At 45.4% G+C, this 21,387-nt stretch overlaps 1 protein-coding gene and 1 long non-coding RNA gene across 2 annotated transcripts in view; both read left to right on the top strand.

The window, feature by feature from the left end:
• The window catches only part of LOC147334018 (CXADR-like membrane protein), a 262,370-nt gene that overhangs the window by 41,725 nt on the left and 199,258 nt on the right, over positions 1 to 21,387 (top strand). The gene's annotated exons all lie outside the window — the stretch shown is intronic.
• Positions 5,204 to 21,387, top strand: part of LOC147334027 (uncharacterized) — a 30,275-nt gene continuing 14,091 nt past the window's right edge. Inside the window, exons 1-2 of the long non-coding RNA XR_015128471.1 lie at positions 5,204 to 5,268; positions 5,365 to 5,478. This is a non-coding gene — a long non-coding RNA (uncharacterized LOC147334027). The remainder of the gene's footprint in view (positions 5,269 to 5,364; positions 5,479 to 21,387) is intronic.

Here is a 21,387-nt window from a genome sequence, read left to right as displayed (position 1 = left end):
AGCTGCACGTTTGCTGGCTCTCTCTCTTCCTCGCCTCCTGTGCCATTCTGCTCTACGGAGGGTAATCAGCTTCTTCCACAAGATGTTGTGCAGTTCCTCTAAAGCTTGCTTCTCCTCCGCATCAGCGTTCTTGAACTGCTTCTTAAGGCTCCTGAGCTCCTGGCGCAGTTGATGAATCTTCATGGCCCTGCGGTTCATGGTGTAAGGGGTCTTGTTGTTACACTTCTCGATCAGACGAACCTTTCTGAGGCGTAGCTGACTATGATGGTGGTCATTGTTTTAAGCCTGCTGTCGGCATCTCTTTTTGCTACAGCTTGTATGATGTTGGAGACATCCTCATCAAACTTCTGCCACTCGCTCCGGCTGCTGGCTGTGGCCACTTAATCCGCTGTTGTGGAACTACACTGCTTGGATTGGAACAGTCCAGTGCATAGAGGGACTGGGCTCTGTGGGGTGCCTCCTGGCCAGGCTCCTCCTGCGTCTCACCAGGTTCAGGACCTGTGCGTTGCACCTCACTCTCCCGCTCCAAACATTTCATTCTAGCCTAATGGACCTTTAGGCCACGCTGGTTCTTACACAGCTTGCCGCAGATACATGTCTTACTCGTAGTCCTTTCATTGCGTTGGTCGTTAACCTTGAGTCCGTCCGATTGGAGACCTCATCCTCCCCCCCTCTCGGGATCTCCTGGGGGTATCTTTCTTTAGGGCTTTCCGTAGCTTTTTGGGGTGCTTTCTCACGAAAACTGCAGACCGGGATGCTAGCCCACCCTGCCCCTGGAGCCATCTTACCGAGCTGTCATCTGTCTCTCCAGTAGTCACCAAACTTTCTTGGTTGTCACCTAGTCTCTTCCTAGGCATCACTGGCTCAGCCAGAGTTTAACTATAAAGACACATCTCCTGGATGCACTGGTACGCATCTTCAGTGATGTATCCTAACAGTATCTTTAGCAGTAGCTCGGGACCTGACGGTAAATGTTTACTTTGTCTCTCTGAGATTTACTGATAGAAACCTTTGCAGAGAGAACAACACAGTATGAACTGTCTTCTCACAGGTACTGATAAAGAAACAAATATAGAGTTTCTCTTAATTCTGCTTCAGAGTGTTTTCTGTAATCTTGAACTTCACATTTTAAGTTTGCAGATGGTGAGCTAAAGTTGCCAGAATGTAATTTTCCTACAAAAATACAGGCTAAGTGTGTACCTGTGTTAGTGTTTTAACTGAGGAAGCTCAACAAAGCCAGTCCTTCTTTGTATTAATTGACTTGACAAAAGCAACAAACCCAGGTGAGAGATAAAGGGTATCACAACAGTGGTTATCTGTTTTCTCTTATTTTGATCTAATACAGGAGACATTAAAGTCACTTTAGCAAAATGTATTTTAATAGTTGAATGTTATTGGCAATAACCTACAAATATGACTGATCGGTGTTCTAGTTTGAGCCCTGCTAGCTCAATCAACAAAATGCAGTGAATGAACAAAAGAGAACTCTAAATCAAATCAATACTTGGTGTGAACACACTTTGCCTTCAAAACAGCATCAAGTCTTCTAGGTGCACTTGCACACAGTTTTTGAAGGAACTCAGCTGGTAGGTTGTTCTTAACATTTTGGAGAACTAAGCACAGACCTTCTGTGGATGTAGGCTTCCTCACATCCTTCTCTCTCTTCATGTGATCCCAGACAAACTTGATGATGTGCTCTGTGGGGGCTGTACAATCACTTCCAATACTTCTTGTTCTTCTTTACACTGAAGATAGTTCTTAATGACTATTCTTACCTGCAGAAAAAAATGTTGGTGCAAGAAGAACAGAGAACAAAATATGAGCTCAAGATTATAATCTATATTGACTAATCAAAGTGACCTTAAAGTTCTGTATAGTTAGTGTTTATTAGTGATGTCCTTTGGTGTATTGCAGGCCTTAGGATTAAGTTTTACTTTTCCAACTTTGTTTTATTGATTTCAACAATGACATGACACGAGGGACAGTCTGGCCATATGCTTGGCTAAGTGTGTCAAATATATTCCTCCTAAATGCACTCAGTTTCGAACAAGACCAAAACATGTGGACATGGTTGACAGGCGATAGTCCGCATCTGCTACAGGCATCACTAATGGTTGGATAGATTTTAGATAATTTTGCGTTTGTATAGTGTACTTTATAGACCACCTTGCAATGAATCAAAGCATGACGAGCACAAATTGAGGACGAGTGAATCAATTTCAAAGCAGAATCCCACTGCTGTTCTGGCAGGGTTGTCTGTAGCTCTTCCTCCCAACTCAGCTTAATATGAGAAATTGATTTGGGGACAAAAGCATCTAGTATTTTATACAAGGCCAATGAGGGTTCGTCTGCAGGATGATATCCAGATTTGTTTCTGGAGGCCGATTGGAAAAGTAAGGGAACTGCGTTTTTACAAAATCTCTAGCCTGAAGATAATGAAAAAAGTTGGAATTAGGCAGGTAATATTTAGAGGATTAAGTTTTACTTCAGTGCAGTTCAGTGATTGATGGAGGGAATTTTATTGTAGTCACAGAGATCCTTAACAGGGAGGAGAAAAAGAGTAACACTGGATCACAACGATAAATTCTAAGAAAACAATATGTATTTAATTTTATCCAATCAAAACCATCTTTATTCATAAAGCACTTTAAAATACCCAGCACAGGACTAATAGAATAAAACAAAATGGTAAAAAACAAAAAACATCAAAATTGAAACAGCCCTATATTTAAAACAAGATAAAACAGCATAGAATCAAATAATAACAAACAAACAAACAAACAAACAAACAGAAGAGGCCTGTCTTATCTGTAAACGCAGATTGTTCCACCGTTTTGGTGCTGCTACAGCACAAGCACAATCTCTTCTATGTTTATGCTCAGTTCTGATTACATTAAGGGACAGTCATCAGCTGGCATCTAAATACACATTTAGGGCTACCAAAAACCATCACCTCAGTCTTTTTGTCATTGAACAGATTTATCCAGAGGAGAGATGCATCAGTGCAAACGATTTCATTCTTTAAACCTGGACTCTGTGAACGGCCGACTGTTCGATGTGCTAAAGCAGTGGTTCCCAAACTTTTTTGACTGGGCCTCCCTTTGTTTTACAGAAAAATGTTCGCGCTCCCCCCCCCTCGCGAGTTCACACACACACACACGCACTAACACATCCTCCAACCACACACACCCATATTTTGCTCAATTGCGGTTTATTTCACACCTCAAACATTTATTAAAAAAAATTAAGCAAATACAAGTAATCTGCAGGTAATAATAAAATAAACTACTAACTATTTTACGCTACGTCCACACCTACATGGGTATTTTTGAAAATGCAGCTGTTTCGTCCACACGTAAACGGTGTTTTGAATCACCGAAAACGGAGATGTTTTTAACTCATTTTTTACCTTTATGTGTGGACGAGGAATGCAACGTCCTGTTTGAACAGGAACAACAGTGAACAACTGTTCTGTTTGTCATGCAACGTTAAAGGTATGTGCCTCTTTTCATGTCACGCTGTGCGCCATGTTATTGCTTACATGAGAGGAATGGCAGATAGTCAGATTAACAGTATTTTGTCTCTATCTTCAGGTTTTACACGCTTACATATAAACACGCAGTTACTGTCCCTCTATTTAGAAAGGCAGAGGAATCACGGTGTAATTATTTTCCATGTAGTTGTTTTTTTCCTGTGTAATAATATTCAACATTGCTATCAATAAATTAAAAAAAAAGCCTCTCTGTGCAAAATGGGTTTAAAAACATGAACAGCTGTGGGATACTGTTTTTCCTTGATTTGAACAGGGGGAACAAATCGTGGCAGGATCAGCCTGATATTATTTGACCTACCTTGGCACTTGTGCAGGTGAAACCAAAGGGAAGATATGCTTCACCATATTTTCTAGTCTTTGGCTTAGAAGGAAGTTGGTTTGGAAACATATTCAGCTATGCTTTATCTCCTGCTTTGCGTTTGTGTAGGCACCCCATGATAGCAGTGTCCAAGCGTTGTTGGGTTTTTTTTTCCCTTTTCATAGAAAACATTATTTCTCATCAGACCATGAGCAACATTTAGGCATGTAACACAGTAACACTTTTATTTTTTTACATATTCAGCAGAGAGAGTTAGCTGTGTGCACTACTAAAAAAAGGCTGTTCTAATTCTCAGCATCGCTCCTCTCTTTCCCTGAGTCCTTAGCAATTCTCCCTCTCACGATGACGTTTTACTCAAGGCCAAGGAAAGAGTTTAGGGAAAGGAGTAGTGATGCGCGAATCATGAACGAATTGTTCAATACTCGAGAATCACTTTACTGACTCATGAATCATGATTCACAAGCCCAACTGACTCATCTCTGTTGCTGTTAGCAGCAATATATCTAGCTTATAATTAAAATTGTGGAGAAAAACACAACATCCAGTATCTTAACAAAATAATTTCTGCTCTGAACTGGAAGAAAAACCCCTGAGTAGAAGCTCACATCAAGACAATAGCTCCTCAGTTCACAGTAGCATCGCTCTGCTAACATGCTAACAGCACATTTGAGCTACTCATCCCCTCCCTTCCTGTGCTGAATCGTAGGGTAAGCAAATCACTCAGGACTCACTAAGCCCCTCCCTCCTGTGCTGAATCGTAAGCATAAGCGAATCACTCAGGACTCGCTCACCCCCTCCCTCCTGGCTCACAGCTTTTTCTTCTTCTTGGTTGGCAACCAATGTTAAGGCGCATTACCGCCCACTGGCTCACAGCTCAGTGGACATTTAGATGAGAAAATATATATTTGACACATTTAAGGAAAATACTAATAAAATAAAAATAAACAAAATAAATGTTTATTAAGAAATTTTGATAGGAAATTGCTTAATTTTAGAAATGTTTTGCTCTTTTTTGCTCTATAAAATAGTTTTTTTGTTTTAGAATCACTCATCTTAGCAGTAGGATTTACATGAAAAGAGAAACAAATTAAGTTTGAGTGAAAATGTACATTTTTGCACTCTCTGGTCAACTGACTCAGTGAATCAAATGACTCAAAAATTCGTTTCGCTTTGGTGAGTGACTCATTCAAACTCGATTCAGTAAAAAGAATCAAATTTACCATCACTAGAAAGGAGATTGGCGCTAATTTTGAAATAACACTCCACGTGGTTACCTTGTGACACTGAGTCATGTGACCGCACAGCCACAAATCACAGCAGAGCCGGGAAAAGGGGGCGGAGCAAAGTGTCTGTGCAGGAGTGGAGTCCAGCAGAGAGAGCTGCTTTTTCATGAAACGTGAGTAAAGTAGTGAACTTACAGGAACATATACCACTATCAACGTTTGGATCGATTCCTGCATCGATCTGCACACCCTTGTCTCCTGGATTGCAGTTTAGATCAGCGTGAACCACGTGGGTCTCTGCTCCCTGATCTGTTTCCTGTATTTGGAAAGACTTCCACCTTCATCACGGAGTTTCTCTCGGCTTTTTGTGGGCTCATCTAAAGGTAAGCACCGAGCTAACTTTAATGTGGGTTCAGTTTATGTTGAGTTTAGCTCTGTTCAGAATAATAGATTGCTTGATATACACTGGAGTTAGACAGACTGTAGAGTTTGTAATTGCTTGGAACATTATGAAATGGCGGTTGCTAGGGGGTAAGAATACATATAGAAAATTAGTCTTGGAATATGAACAAAAGGATGGGCTGCAGGGCAGGAGAACAACCAACCCCCACCAAGAACAGTCAACCCCCACCCCCAGGACAGGAAGCCACAGGTACAAGCCTGGGGGAGGGCAACCCATGGTGAATAATCCGGTTGTTCAGTGATGACGCGACGAATCCTACTTCCGGGCCTAAAGTAGTCTGCGTTTAATATGGCTTTTGTGTTGTTAACCTGTTTAATGTTTTGTATTTTCTTCTATTTGATCTCAAAAAGCTCCTAAAACAGTCAGTGATCACTGTTGACCTCCCTCGGCTTTCATTACCGCTAATCATTTATTTAAGCTCAGTTTTTAAAACCTTAGGATGTAGCTACAGCCCATCCCATGCAGCAGTATATGAAGGACTAACCTCGTATTGTGGATGGATTATCTCAGTTGTTCTCCTGGCTGAAGTTTGGTCCCTTTACAACATCCTGCCATGCGATTACATTTGTTCATGACCACCGAGAACACTCACGTTAACTTTTATTGAGTGGAAAAAAAAGTTAGCTTGTTTATATTATGCTAACATAGCTGTGTCGCTAGCGGTCACGTAGCACATCATTATATACCAGCTAGCCAAACTTCAGTAACCCTACAAACGTCACTGCTGTTTAGTTTCCCGTCTTCATTTATGTTGGAAGTGATAACAGAGCTGTAAGTTTGAATTTGTTTCCAAAACCCCGCAGTCAGGACATGCTATATTGTATTTAGATAGAAGCTAGTGAGCTTACTCCCTGCTAACTTCTAACTCCGTTAAATGTCATAAATTCCGTTTTCATAGATGCCTGGATGTTAAACTCAATTGTTACACCTGGTAGAGCAGAACGCTGATCATTTTATTAAAGATGAAAGACTTTAGACAGTTTTTCAACTCTCAGTAATGCCATAGTAATCGTTTGATATATGGACCTGCAGTGGAGTTTAGGTCCAGACACTGCTAGTGACGTCAGACTGAACAATTGGATAGAGGCTGTGTCCCAATTCAGGGTCTGCACCCTTGAAGTACGCATTTTAAGTACCATTACCTCACCGCCACGCGACGACGGCTGTCCCAATTCAAAGTGTACTTCAAATTGGGACAATACTCCAAATGCGCCGTCGATTTCCCCAAATATCAAGCGTGGTCCGGTGCACGCTTCGTGGTCCCATATATCCCACAATTCATAGCGCGGCGGTGGGTGTGGATAATTTTGCCGCAAAATACGGCAGAAGGGAGCGGCCGAAGAGGTTGTTTTTTTTTTCCCCAAACTTTATTGAAATTATAAAGAAACAAAAACTAGTAGAATGAAACGGCACCTTGGTACTACCAAACCTAAGGTTGTCTCCCATAGACAGAGTGTTCAGGAAACAAGCGAAACACAAGCTGAATCTGAATCAAGTGACCTAAGTAAGTTAAAGAAGCAAGTTGCTGACTTGAAGAGTCAATTGACAGCACTCATGAAACAAAGAAAACCCACTGCTTCTAAGAAAGAACACATGCAGAAAGATGAAACTAAAAAACCTGACCATGCAAAGACTGAACCAGGGCCCCCTCCACACAGCGCTTTAACTGTAAAGCCAAAACCGTGGTACTGTTTCCGTTGTGGGGAGGATGGTCATATTGTGGCCACCTGTGAGTCAGATCCAAATCCTGCCCTGGTAGCTGCTAAAAGAAAGGAACTGAGAATCCGTCAGCAGTTATGGGAAAGCCAACACCGAACCACACCCTCGTTAAACTGAATTCAGTCCCTGTCGTGGGACAGATGGGGACTGCAACGGGTCAAACACGTCCCGCTGATAAGAAGCCTAAAGTGACCACTAAGAAGGGTGCAATGTTAACATTGAATGCTGAGCATGGTAATTTCAAATTACCCAAAGGTTTAATAGGGGCAAAAACTACAGCACAGGTTCAAATAGAGGGCAATTGTGTTAGCTGCTTAATGGATACAGGCTCTCAAGTCACCACTGTTCCCCAGTCGTTTTACAATCAGAACCTGTCACAACATGAGATCCGGCCTCTCTTTGAGCTTTTGGAGGTTGAAGGAGCCAATGGCCAATCTGTGCCTTATCTAGGCTACATTGAGATTAATGTTGTATTCCCCAAAGAGTTTTTGGGTGCTGAGGTTGAAGTCCCCACACTAGCATTGGTGGTTCCAGATGTTCGTACAGTCCCCCAGCCACTAGTTTTGATAGGTACTAACACACTAGATCTACTTTACGAACTCCATCGTGATACCTGTCCTGAAGAGTATGAACCATCACAATATGGTTACAAAGCAGTGCTAAAGATTTTGGGGCTGCGACACAGGCAGTGCAAGGATAACCGCCTTGGTCTGGTCACCTCGCTCGGAAAAGACCCCCAGCTAGTTCCAGCAGGACAAACCGTAGTGTTAGAGGGGTTCATTGATGTAAACAGTCCTACCACTGAGAAATCCGTCCTCTTAGAACATCCCTCCTTGTCAGCACTGCCAGGTGGGGTGTTAGTTAAACCTTGCCTCATTGACTTGCCCCAGAAAGCACCATATAAAGTGCCGGTCGTAATGACTAATGAGCTGGATCATGATGTTGTTATTCCCCAGAAGTGTGTGATTGGGGAAATCAGTGCATTTCAGCGTGTTCTCTCACATGAGCATTGTGTGGTGACACCAGATTCTAGCACCAAGCAGAAGCTAGGCCTCAACTTCAACTTCGAGGACTCACCCATAAGTGCTGAGTGGAGTGAGAGAGTAACACAAAAACTTGCCAATATGCCAGAGGTCTTCGCGCAAAATGACATTGACTTTGGGAGAACTAATCGGGTAAAACATCAAATCAAGCTATCTGATGAGACTCCATTTAAGCACAGGGCACGCCCCATACACCCAAATGATCTGGAAGCTGTCCGAAAGCACTTGCTAGAACTTCAACAGGCAGGTGTGATCAGGGAGTCCACATCACCCTTCTCTTCTCCCATAGTGGTGGTGAGGAAGAAGAATGGGGATGTGCGTCTCTGTGTTGATTACAGGAAGCTCAATCTGCAAACAGTGAAGGATGCTTATGCACTCCCAAACTTGGAGGAGACTTTCTCCACGCTGACTGGTTCCCAGTGGTTTTCTGTCCTCGACTTAAAATCTGGTTACTACCAGATTGAGGTTGAAGAGGCTGACAAACCGAAGACAGCTTTCGTTTGTCCCATTGGATTTTGGGAGTTTAACCGTATGCCGCAGGGCATTACGAATGCTCCAAGCACATTTCAGCGTCTCATGGAGAAATGCATGGGGGATATGAACCTGAAGGAGGTTCTTGTCTTCCTTGATGACATCATTGTTTTCTCTAAAACGCTGGAAGAACATGAGACCCGACTGATCAAAGTTCTGAACCGTCTGAAAGAGTATGGGTTGAAATTATCCCCCGAGAAATGTAAATTTTTTCAGACATCAGTGAGGTACTTGGGACATGTTGTATCTCGTAATGGGGTGGAGACTGACCCTGAAAAAGTGAAGGCTCTGCAAACTTGGCCAGTGCCTACTGATCTGAAAGAACTGAGGTCTTTTTTTGGTTTTGCAGGGTATTACAGACGCTTCATTAAAAGCTATTCTAACCTAGTGAAGCCCCTCACCAATCTGACCTCAGGTTACCCACCCCTTCGCAAAGGTACCAAGCCCAAAGCTAACACTCCTCAGTATCATGATCCGAAAAAACCCTTTGGTGAGCGATGGACTCCAGAGTGTGAACAAGCTTTCCGAGCGATCATTGAAAAGCTAACTACTGCTCCGATCTTGGGTTTTGCTGACCCCAAGTTGCCCTACACTCTCCATACGGATGCCAGCACTATGGGGTTGGGTGCTGCTTTGTATCAGGAGCAGGAGGGGCAGATGAGAGTAATAGCATATGCTAGCCGAGGTTTGTCCAAGAGTGACTCTCGCTACCCTGCCCACAAACTAGAGTTTTTAGCTCTAAAGTGGGCAGTTACAGAAAAATTTTCTGATTACCTCTATGGTAGCCAATTCATGGTTGTAACTGACAGCAATCCCTTAACATATGTTCTGTCTACAGCCAAGTTGGATGCAATGAGCTATCGTTGGCTAGCAGCACTCTCCACGTTTAACTTCCAGCTTCAGTACAGAGCTGGAAAGTTAAATTCTGATGCAGACGGTCTTTCAAGACGACCACATGGAGAACTGCTCAATGACACCGTTTCACAAAAAGAGCAGGAACGTATACAGCGGTTCACTGAAACACATCTGTCTGGTCAAGGAGTCACTCTTGGCCCAGACGTGGTCCCAGCTATCTGTGAGAGGCACCTCATTGGCTGTAGCCCAAGTGAAAACAAAGAGATGGATTGTGCTTTCACCCTGGTAGACTCTTTGGCCATGTCTGTATCTGCTATACCAGATGAGTTTGTGAATGAAGATCAGTGTGGTGGGTTACCAGTTATTCCCCATATGCCAGTAGAGCAGCTAAGGGCAGAACAACGAGCTGACCCGTGTTTGAGGGAAATTATAGCTCAACTCGAGACTGGGGACAAGGTTCCACCCACCGTTAGAAAGCAACTGCCCGATATTCCCTTACTAATCAGGGAATTCAGTCGCCTTGAGCTACACAATCAAATACTGTACCGAACACGACAAGATGGAGGTTGTGTAACCTGGCAACTTGTTCTTCCAGAGCAGTTTCGAGACACAGTCCTCCATAGCCTCCATGATGATATGGGCCACTTAGGGATTGAACGCACTGTCGACCTGGTGAGAACAAGGTTTTACTGGCCAAGGATGGCTGCAGATGTTGAGAAAAAGGTTAAAACCTGTGATCGCTGTGTTCTGAGAAAATCCCTTCCTGAAAAAGCTGCTCCTTTGGTCACCATAAAGTCCACCAGACCTCTTGAGCTTGTTTGTATGGACTTTTTGTCCATTGAGCCTGATAGGAGCAATATTAAGGACGTCCTCGTACTTACAGACCACTTTACTAAGTATGCCATTGCCGTCCCAACTCCCAATCAGAAAGCTCAAACAGTTGCCAAGTGCCTCTGGGATAATTTCATTGTCCATTACGGCATTCCTGAACGTTTGCATAGTGACCAAGGGCCTGACTTTGAGTCACACATCATCAAAGAACTATGCAACATCCTGGGTGTTCACAAGATTCGTACTACGCCCTACCATCCTAGGGGAAACCCTGTAGAGCGTTTTAATAGGACGCTGTTGAGCATGCTTGGCACATTGGAAAACAAGGACAAATCACAGTGGCATAGCTTTGTGAAACCATTGGTTCATGCGTACAATTGTACAAAGAACGACGTTACAGGGTACTCACCCTATGAATTAATGTATGGCCGTAAACCCAGATTGCCCATTGACCTGGCTTTTGATCTTCCCCTCAGAGATGACGGCTACAAGTCACATTCGCAATATGTGCAAAGTTTGAAGTCACGTCTGGAAGAGAGTTACAGGATCGCGGCACAAAACGCAGCAAAAATTGCTGACAAGAATAAGACCAGATTTGACTTACGTGTAACCGCTTCTAAATTGGAAAAAGGAGACAGAGTTTTAGTGCGTGCTGTATGCCTAAGAGGGAAACATAAGCTTGCTGATAAGTGGGAGTCAGATGTTTATGTGGTGGTAAAGCAGGCGGGAGATCTCCCAGTTTACACAATAAAACCTGAGAACAGGGACGCTCCTTGGCGAACTGTCCATCGAGATCTCCTACTCCCTTGTGGTTTTGTCACACCCACTAAGGAGAAGCCTGTTATGACAAACTCCACACGCAAGCCTGTAACACGGCAATCAGCTAAACAGTATGATGAGACTGAACCTTCTGAGACAGAGGAGGATACTGTTTGGTTTCGTGAGAGGCATCCCAGAGAAACCATTCGATTCACCACAGTGTACGAGGTTCCAAAATCATCCCCTGACACCGATGATGGTGAGGCAGCACAGATAAATTTAACTGAAGACTGCTTAGCTGTTAATGATACGGTAGTCAGAGAAGACTTGTCTCATGGAAATGCAGAAATCATTCTGGAGGATACAGCCTTGGATGCCGTGAGTGAAAAACGCTCGGCTGCTGATGTACCTGGAAGTGGAAATGACTTAGCAGACACATCCACCTTTCAGGGAGATGTTCTTCTAAGCAGAGAAGACTCTGACAGTGAGCCTGAGGCCTTTAACAAAGAAGATTCACAACAGAGCGTGGAAGGTGATAAAACGGACACTCTTCGACGTTCAGTGAGGAATAGAGGTCCGCCGGAAAGACTGCAGTACACCCAGTTGGGTAATCCACTGATATCTATTGTGCAATCCTTATTCCAAGGCTTGAGCTTAGCTTTTACTGATGCTTTGCAAGAGAGTAAGGAGGTTGGAACTTACCAGGAGCCACTCTCTCAAGTGGTGAGGTCACAGCCATCTCCCATGCAAAGGGACTTGCATGAATTTAGGAGGGGAGAGTGTAGCCCAGTGGCAAACAGATGGAATTAGAGACTGTTTATTGTAATTATTATTAAAGGTGTTTTATTCTGTTCAGTTAAAAACACTCATGATTGGAGAGAGACTCTAAAGAAAAAATCCAAATTATTTTGTATGGAATTGCATTATTGGTGTTATTTATTTATTTTTGTTTCTCAAAGGTTATTTTTTGACCTGGATACAAATGCAGTCCAACCAATGGGATTGTTTGTCCCGCCTTGTTTTTTCATGTTTGGTTGCGCTGCTAAGGCTGCTTAGACCACACGCGCCATAGCTGTACCTGTGGGGAAAACGTGGTAGCTGTTGAAACAGCGAAGCTGTTGGTGTCTGCTTGATTAGCCGCCAGATTTGGATAGCCGAAGCTAGTTTTATGAATACGAAGTGCTTTGCACTGGTGAGTAACGAAACTGTTATAGCCGCTGATTGGCATCCTGAAATGTTAATGTTGTTCGCTTCAAAAAACAAACGCTAATGGTGACGGTACTATGCTAGTAGCTAGCGAGTGTGCTAGTAGCTAGCGAGTGTGCTAAACGCTCACTCCCGTTGTTAAGCGTTAGTTGAGAACTTATTAGCTGTTGTTAGGTTAAGGAAAAAACAGTATGTCTATCTGTTGTATTGAAATGTTTTATTGTGTTACTTTTATTCATCACTGTTGTTACTTGACAGTGAGCAGAGTATATTGAGTTTGCTGCTTTAATGAGCAGTGTGAATTGCTTTAATGATTGGTGATAGCTACATTGCCATGTAATGAAAATGTTTAGAATTTGATTAGTTGTACAACATTAGAAACTGAAACACATTTTGTTCATGCTTTATACTTTAAACAGAAGTGTTAGTTAAGTGTGAACCATGTTCATTTGAAGTAATTCTGACCTCACTCTTAGGTCAGGTTTTTTGAGTTGGAGAAAGGAGCCGAGACTCCTCGGAGAACATTGGATTACAGACTTTGTGGAAATCCGCAGAAGAATAATAATTTTCCATTGCAATGGATGGTGAGCCACAGCCCATTTGGAATTGAGTCTTGAAGTCTGGTTGCCTGAACTGTGGTAGGACAAAACAGTGCAAACCATACATCGATCGTGGACTGAACTCACACCAATAACTCACCAGATCACCAAACAGGCCTGATCTGGATCCTATTGACACTTTAAAAGACCCGGGTCTAACATTCTTTTCTTTTTTTATTTTGGGTATCTGTGCGCACACACAATTTTGGTTGTTATTGTAAATGCAATACAGTGCACAAATTTCAAATACAGTTGAACTATTGCTTCATCATTTGCCGTTGTGTTTTCATTGTGGTTACCCATCCTCTGGGCTCCTGTCGTTCCTGAAATCTTCTGATTTGCCCATTGTTTATATAATTTGTTACATACTGGTTACACAAGGCTACCGTCTGTCAGGCATAATTCATAATGTGGTGATACTTGAACTGCTACTTAAATTTTACATTTATTTTCAGGGTTCCCAGGCGTGATTGGCTGTATAGATGGCACTCACATTCCAATCATTGCTCCTTCAGTAAATGAAGGAGACTATGTGAACAGGAAGTCTTTCCACAGCATTAATGTACAGGTACATAGTTCCCTGTAGCATTTCAAACTAACAAATTATTTCATTATAGTAATGGATGCTAATTTGTGTTCTCTGCACTGATCATATGTGATGCTGCCAACATTATCGCAAATGTGGAAGCCAACTGCTCAGCCTCTGTGAGTGGTGGTGGTGGAGGACCCCCACCTGTTGTTCGGGCCTCCGCTTTTTTTCTAGTGGCTATAACGGGTCGCATATGAGCATACAGAGTAAGAAAATATGTACTTGTAATGTGCTCAGATAATTTCAATAAGTGCTTACAGAGGGGAAATTAATGTAGCCTCTAACTGCAATCGATTTACATAGAACAAACAGACCAAGCACTATGGCTCATAATACAATTACACCTTACCTGTTTGGACTATATTTTTGTATTTCATTTTTACTTGCTGCCAGGAACGTTTGGGGCCTGTTGGGTTGCACCTGCGCTCACATCACATCACAAAATAAAATGTACAAATTAAAAAATTAAATTAAATATAATAAAATAACGTGTTAAATGGGTGGAAATCCCTAGATCAATGTTTAAATTAACACTCACGCATTGACTCTGTCGGCTATGTTTTGCCATGCATGCTCCCTTTCTTTTGCAGCTGAGGCTGCGTTACTTTTTTCCACGGAATTTGCATGTTATCGGCATATGCTGCCATCAGAATTTCGGCCTCAAGCGCTGTAAAATACATTGACCGCGCCTTCTTTCCCTCCGTCTCCATGGTGACTCGCTTAATCTGTGCTCCACTAATCAGGGCTTTATGTATCCTCGTGCGCGCGCTTAACTTGGGGTTAAAGCAACTCCGCGTTGACTGAACTAATTGTTATCAGCCTTTCTGAAACGGAATATTCCGAGTTGGACAGTTCGGGGTTACTCAACCCTGAGTATCGTTTTTCGCTCTGAGTTTTCTAAACCGGCTTCCTGAAATAGGGCCCTGATTTCCGATTCAAACTAATTTAACTGTTTTCAGTGGTACATGTGGAGGTTTATCAGAGGAGGAGATTGGCTGTTCTCCACTCACACAGAACAGGGTTCCTGCAGCTCATTAAAAACTCTGAAATGATCTTCAAGGACAAAAATATTAGATTTTTCTCAACAATGTGCTGTGGGCATGACGTTTTTAGAGAGTGTGTTTAAGATGCATTGTGATTAACATCTCACACATTCCAATAAAGCAGATGTTCCTGCATTGCAACAGCGCTTTGCAGATGTGTTCTCCCCCCTGCCCGTGTGCACGACTCTCATGGAGCACCAATTTGAAACGCAGCTGATTGGCAGATTCCCTTGTCTGCAGAGTCCAAAGACAAAAACGGCCTCCTCCACTCTGTATGGTTCGTACCAATTCGTCACACTTCCGTTTGGCTTGTTGGAAGCCCCGGCCATTTTTCAGCACCTCCTGTAGCGATAGCTGCGTCCTCACACTGCATATGCTGTTTCCTACCTGGATGATGTTGTCATTCATAGTGATACCTCGGTGGAGCATGTGCAGTGGTTGGTCACAGTCCCGGATTCCCTGAGGCAGGCAGGGCTGATGGCAAACCGAAAGAAGTGTGTGGTTGGATGGAGAGAGGTACAGAGTTTTTGGTACAATTTTGAGACCCCATTTGGAGGCTGATTACACCACAGCGACGTGATGAAGGCTGTCCCAATCCCAAATGCGGCCGGAAATGTGCCCTTCATTTCCCCGAACTTGAAGGATGAGTCAGGTGTATCATTCGCGGCCCAACATATCCCAGAATTCATAGCGCAGCTTTGACTGTAACTAATTTTAAAAAAACAACAAAAAACAGCAGATGGTAGAAGCGTGGTGGCTGAAGAGTAAACTTTTCAATGTAAGTATTGAATTTTTAGACCTCATCAGTTAACGCTGTCCATGCAGATATTATAGATTTGTAAATGATTACCTAACAATCTCGTCAACACAAAGTTCTTTATTGACAGGCAGTGGGGAGAGGGGACACTTGGGCAGTGCATTTACTCCATATAATGTGTTATCAACCTTTTCATCTTTTCTCATTACCCACATCTACATCCACTTCTTTTGGGCTTAGGCTACTCACTAGGGCTGGGTATCGTCACTGATTTCTATAATCGATTTGATTAAATTCAATTTTGACTCAGTAACTGTTTCAAAGTAACTGAGGATAAAACACAGAAAAACAGCAAGCTAAGCGCTTTTAAATTTGGCATAATTTTAAAAAAATGTATTAAACAGTAAAAATGAAGCTTTCTTTTGGTCGAAGAGGAACAAAAGCTGCAGCTCAGAATCAGTGGAGATGTTGACTTTCTGCCCTGACGACATGTCCGTGTTCATGTCATCGGCTGAGAAATACGACATGTCACTGATGCATCGGGTCCCCGCTTTGTGTTCACGTCTTTTTGTGGAATCTGTTCACCTGCTCTCATTTATTGTTTTAGCTGTTTGGTGGTCATTGAAATAGTTTTGTGAGCTCCCTGCGTTTCTGGCAAAATACATTTATATTTAGAAATCGATTCAGGATTTAATGAATCAATATCGCATTATTCATCGCGTTATTAATCAATACCGACTTGCTATCGATTTGATACCAAGTCAGCATTGGTATCGGATCGATTCTTTTTTATTTTTTTTTGCTCTTTTGGCTCTTTTGCCATTAGAATTGTTGTCTAAAGGCAAAGAAAGATGCCCAACGGATTTACTTTACGAAATTGACCATCCCAGCCTTGCCGTAATGGTCCATTTGATTCACCTTTTATTGTTTATTTTATTTTCACTTACTGAATATGGGACAGACTTGACTCGGGGAAAGAAGGGGAGAAAGAAAGAGGGAAAGAGAAACAGCTGAGAAGAGGGACGGGGGAGAAGGGCAAAAAACAAAAACCAACAGAACGGGCAGAAAAAAAATGCATATATCGATCACCTGGATCACCTGCTGAGAAAGAAAAAAGAAAACAAGCAGAAGAGAACAAGAGTAATAGAATAAACAATATCACAATGATATATATTGACTCTGAGGAAGAACCACCTGTCCTCAGACATCCTGGTGAACTTCTATCGGTACACCATCGAGAGCATCCTGACCAACTGTATAACAGTCTGGTACAGGAACTGCTCTACCTCGGACCGGAAGGCGTTGCAGAGGGTCGTGAAAACTGCCCAGCGCATCGCCGGAGCACCACTTCCTGCCATAAAAGACATCTACAGGAAGCGGTGTCTGAAAAGGGCTGGGAAAATCATCAAAGACCCCAGTCACCCATCACATGGACTCTTCACCCTCCTGCCCTCTGGGAGGCGCCACAGGAGCCTCCGGACTAAGACCACCAGGTACATAGCCCCCACCTAAGGGGTCAGTCGTCCCCGATGACCCCATTACCCCACACAAAGTCCTGCAAATGTCCAAGTGCCTTCTTTTGACGCACCGGCCGGTCACGGCAGGTGGGGGAAAAGTCACTCGGGTCAGAACATGGGGTGCCACCATCATCCCCTGCCCCGGCATCTGCCGGAGCGAGCGGTCGGTACGGTGCAACACCACCATGTGCCCCGGGCCCGGCATGCGGATACGGTACACCACGTCTGTTAGCCGCTCCACGACCTCTGCCGGCCCTTGCCAGTGACTGCAGAGTTTGGGGGACACTCCTCTCTTGCGAACCGGGCAGTACACCCAAACCTTGTCGCCAGGCATGAAACCCCCCTCCTCGGCACTTGGTGTCGTAGGCTCTTTTCTGTCGTACTCCGGTTCTGGCCTGGGCCTGGCGGGTGTAGTCATGAACCACCTGCAGCCGCTCCCTTAGCCTCCTGTAGTAGTCCATCTCTGGCCCACCATCAATCTCCAGCTTGGGGGGGGGACCCGAACACCAGATCCACAGGCATCCGGAACTCTCGTCCAAACATCAGAGCGGCAGGTGTGCACTGGCTGGACTCCTGAACCGCAATCCGATACGACCAAAGGACCAGGGGCAGATGTCGGTCCCAATCTCGCTGGTGGCGGCTGGTGAGAATGGCGAGCTCGGTGGCCAGCATGCGGTTGAAGCACTCAACCAAGCCATCGTTTTGTGGGTGGAGCGGTGTGGTTCTCGTCTTCTCCACCCCCAGTCGCCGGCAGATCTCCCCGAAGACCTTCGATTCGAAGTTACGCCCCTGGTCACTGTGGAGCTCAGCCGGGACCCCAAAACAGGTGAATATCTCCTCCACCAGCTTCTCGGCTGTCGTCGTTGCGCTTTGGTCCGGCACCGCGTAGACCTTTGGCCACTTCGTGAAATAGTCCATAGCCACCAACATATACCGGTTCCCTGACTCGGTGATGGGGAAAGGCCCTAGGACGTCCACTACCACTCTTTCCATTGGGCCCCCCACCAGGTACTGCTGAAGGGGGCAGTGGAGCGTTGAGTTGGGCCCTTCTGTGCCGTGCAGGTGTCACAGCAGTGCACATGAAGTTCCACATCCCATTGACAAGCCAGGCCAGTAGAACTGTCCCCTGAGGCGGCGGAGAGTTTTGGCGTTCCCATAGTGTCCTGCCCCCACCGAGCCGTGGACCAGCTCAAGCACCTGCGACCGCAGCGACCGCAGCGACCGAGGCACCAACAGCTGCAGGAGATCTCTGCCCTGACCGGGGGCCCGCCATCTCTGGTACAGGAGGCCGTCGTGGGTCTCCAGATTGTTGTGCTGGGAGTAGTAGGCCTTCACCTCGGGCTCCTGTACCGACACCCCCGTCCAGGCGGGGCATTGCGCCGCCTCGAGCCAGGCTCCCACCTGAACCAACGTCGCGTCGGCCTCCTCCTCCCGCTTCAGCTGCTGCGTTGTCAATGGGAGCCACCCCCCTCCGCCGGCTGTGGCCTGAGCAGTAGCCACCCCCAGCACCTCCTGGGCCCGCTCCTCCTGTCGCAGGCAGTAGCGGCACTCGACGGCTACGCAGGGCCGTCTGGAGAGGGCATCAGCGTTGCCATGCTGTCGACCTGCCTGATGCTGGATCTCCAAGTCATAGCCCTGAAGGACCTCCAGCCAGCGAGCCACCTGCCCTTCTGGGTGTTTGAAGTTCAGGAGCCAAGTCAGAGATGCATGGTCAGTGCGCAGGAGGAACCGGCAGCCATGCAGATATGGCTGGAAGTGCCGCACCGCCAGCAGCTCCCGCCGGGTCACGCAGTAGTTCCTCTCGGCTCGCCCCAAGGCACGACTGAAGTACGCCACCACCCATTCTCCAGCCTCGTCCTGCTGGGAAAGGACCGCCCTGACTCCTACACTGCTAGCGTCAGTGTCCACAATGAAAGGTTGCCGGGCGTCGGGGTAGGCCAGGACTGGGGCTCTGGTGAGGGCCTCCTTCAGCTGTGCAAAAGCCGCAGCACAGGCCTCCCCCCAGCCAAACGGCTGGCCCTTGTCAGACAGGCGGTGGAGGGGGCTGGCCATCGTCGCGAACCCCTTGATGAACCGACGGTAGTAGGAAGCTAGGCCCAGGAAGCTCCGCAGTTCTTTGACGTTCGAGGGAGACGGCCAGTCTCGGACCGCAGCCATTTTTGCGGGGTCAGTGGCGACACCTCGAGCGCTGATCACGTGGCCCAAGAACGTGGTCTCTCTCGCCAACAGCCGGCATTTCGCGGGGTTGAGCCGCAGCCCAGCTCGTCGGATGGCACTAAAGACCTCGCTCAGGTGAGACAGTGCACTGTCGAAGTCGCCACCGTGCACCAGCGGCTACGAGGGATATCCACGAGCACCCTCTCCATCAGCCTCTCAAACGTCGCTGGCGCATTGCAGAGCCCAAATGGCATGACCCTGAACTGCCACAGCCCCTGTCCAATGGTGAATGCAGTCTTAGGCCTTGCGTCGGGGGCTAGCTCCACCTGCCAGTAACCGCTGCGTAGGTCGAGGGAGCTGAACCAACTGGAGCTGGTAATGTAATCTAAGGCCTCGTCGATCCGCGGCAGCGGGTACGAGTCCTTCTTGGTGACTGCATTGAGACAGCAAAAGTCCACGCAGGACCTCGGGCTGCCATCCTTCTTTCCCACCAGAACCACGGGTGCCGCCCATGGGCTATTGGATCTGCACGTATTTGATGTGCTAAGACTGCCAATTTTCTCTCCCTCATAGAAAGTATATCTAGACTTTAGGATAGGTTGCTCCACTTGCTGTGTTGAAATAAGATCAAATTTCATTTTGAGGGTCTGACGTTCTTTAAGGATGCTTTCCGATGGTGAGTGACTGTAGTTTATATCTAGCCGCAAAATATCATCTAATAGCTGTTTCAAGTGCTCAGTGTCAGCTTTTTTTCTTGCTGCTGAAAATGAGATAATTTGGCCCCGAAGATAGGCTTTCAGTGACTCCCATATGACTGAAAAAGACATCCCAGGGGTCTGGTTTCGTTCAAGAAAGTCTCTAATCTCAGATTTTCTAAAATTCATGAATGCTTCGTTAGAGAGTAAAAGAGGATTAAAACTCCAGGGACAGTATATGCGATTGGGATGTGCATTCTCATCACTAAGGGAGCATGGTCTTAAATAACAATAGATTGATAATCGCAAGTTTCAACCAGTGGAAGAGCATGTTTATCAATAAAAAAAAAATCTATCCGAGAGAATGTTTTGTAGACAGGAGAGTAGTAGGAGTATGCCCTTGATGAAAGGTTATGAAAACGCCAAATGTCAACAGCGCCGTGGGATTGGAGAAAGCATGTAATAATTTCAGTCAGGAGGGGAACGTCACCTGGCAGTTTAACTTGGTAAGATGACTTTTTTCACGTATACCATTGCCTTATCTGGAAACTCCTTACTCTCGCCCCTAAAAGATATGCGCAGTATCTCTGGAAACATCATTCCGTAGCGGACATCTTGACACCCTCAAAGCAGGTTCCTCACGTCGTTAAAAGCGGAGCCAGCTTTGGCAATGCTCGTGTAATCAGGGAAGATGGCCACAGGGTTCCCCTTGTATTGCAACTGACCCCGCTCTCGGGCCTGCCGTAGCACATTGACGCAGTCTTGGTAGTAATGGAGTTTGGCGATGATAACTTGAGGTTTCCCGTTAGATCTTCTGGGAGCAAGGTCTCTATGTGAGCGGTCCACCAGGATTTCTTTATCCAGTTGCAGAACATCTTTCAATAGAGTAGAAACTGAGCTGGTCGAGCTGGAACCGGCATCCTCCGCAACACCCACAATACGAATATCGCACCTCCGCATTCTTGACTCCATATCTCCATTCTTATCTTTTAAGCAAGCAGTCTGTAATCCTGCAGCCATCTCTTGGAGGCTGACAACCTTGTCCGACCATGATGATAAACTCTCTTTCAGGTTGCTAGTAGCGGACTTGACGTTGTTAATTTCTGAGCGGACTGCTGCTGTGTTGTTAGCAATCTCTGTCTTAACTTCTCTTAGTTTGTACTTGAGGGAGTCGAAATCCTCTGCAAGCGGACTTGTCAGTTCTGACCTGATAATCGTGGAGATATCATCTTTCAGAGAGGAGAGGATGTCCGATTTCAGACCTTCATACTCCATCGCGATTCCTGACTGTGAGCTAGGCGACGAGCTCCCACTTGCTTAAGTATAAGGCCCCTCGGGCCGGTATACTTATATTTCCAGAGTTTAGATGCCATTCCGGTTGTAACCACTGGTCCGTTTTTCTCCGTCGGTCACAGGTGTTACGGGAAGTGATAGTTCATTTAAATTAGCCTTTAAAAGGGGCTTGGAATTATTAAAATATAAGCTAGACAGGCGTGAGCCCAGTCCAACATGCCTTACTCCATTGTCG

The sequence above is a fragment of the Aulonocara sp. 'chitande type north' Nkhata Bay genome, linkage group LG3 (assembly GCF_057382095.1).
Source record: "Aulonocara sp. 'chitande type north' Nkhata Bay isolate Kocher_YH1m ecotype deep benthic linkage group LG3, A_spYH_male_GT1.1, whole genome shotgun sequence".
Taxonomy (NCBI): Eukaryota; Metazoa; Chordata; class Actinopteri; order Cichliformes; family Cichlidae; genus Aulonocara; species Aulonocara sp. 'chitande type north' Nkhata Bay.
This window is presented reverse-complemented; position numbering and strand designations above follow the sequence as displayed.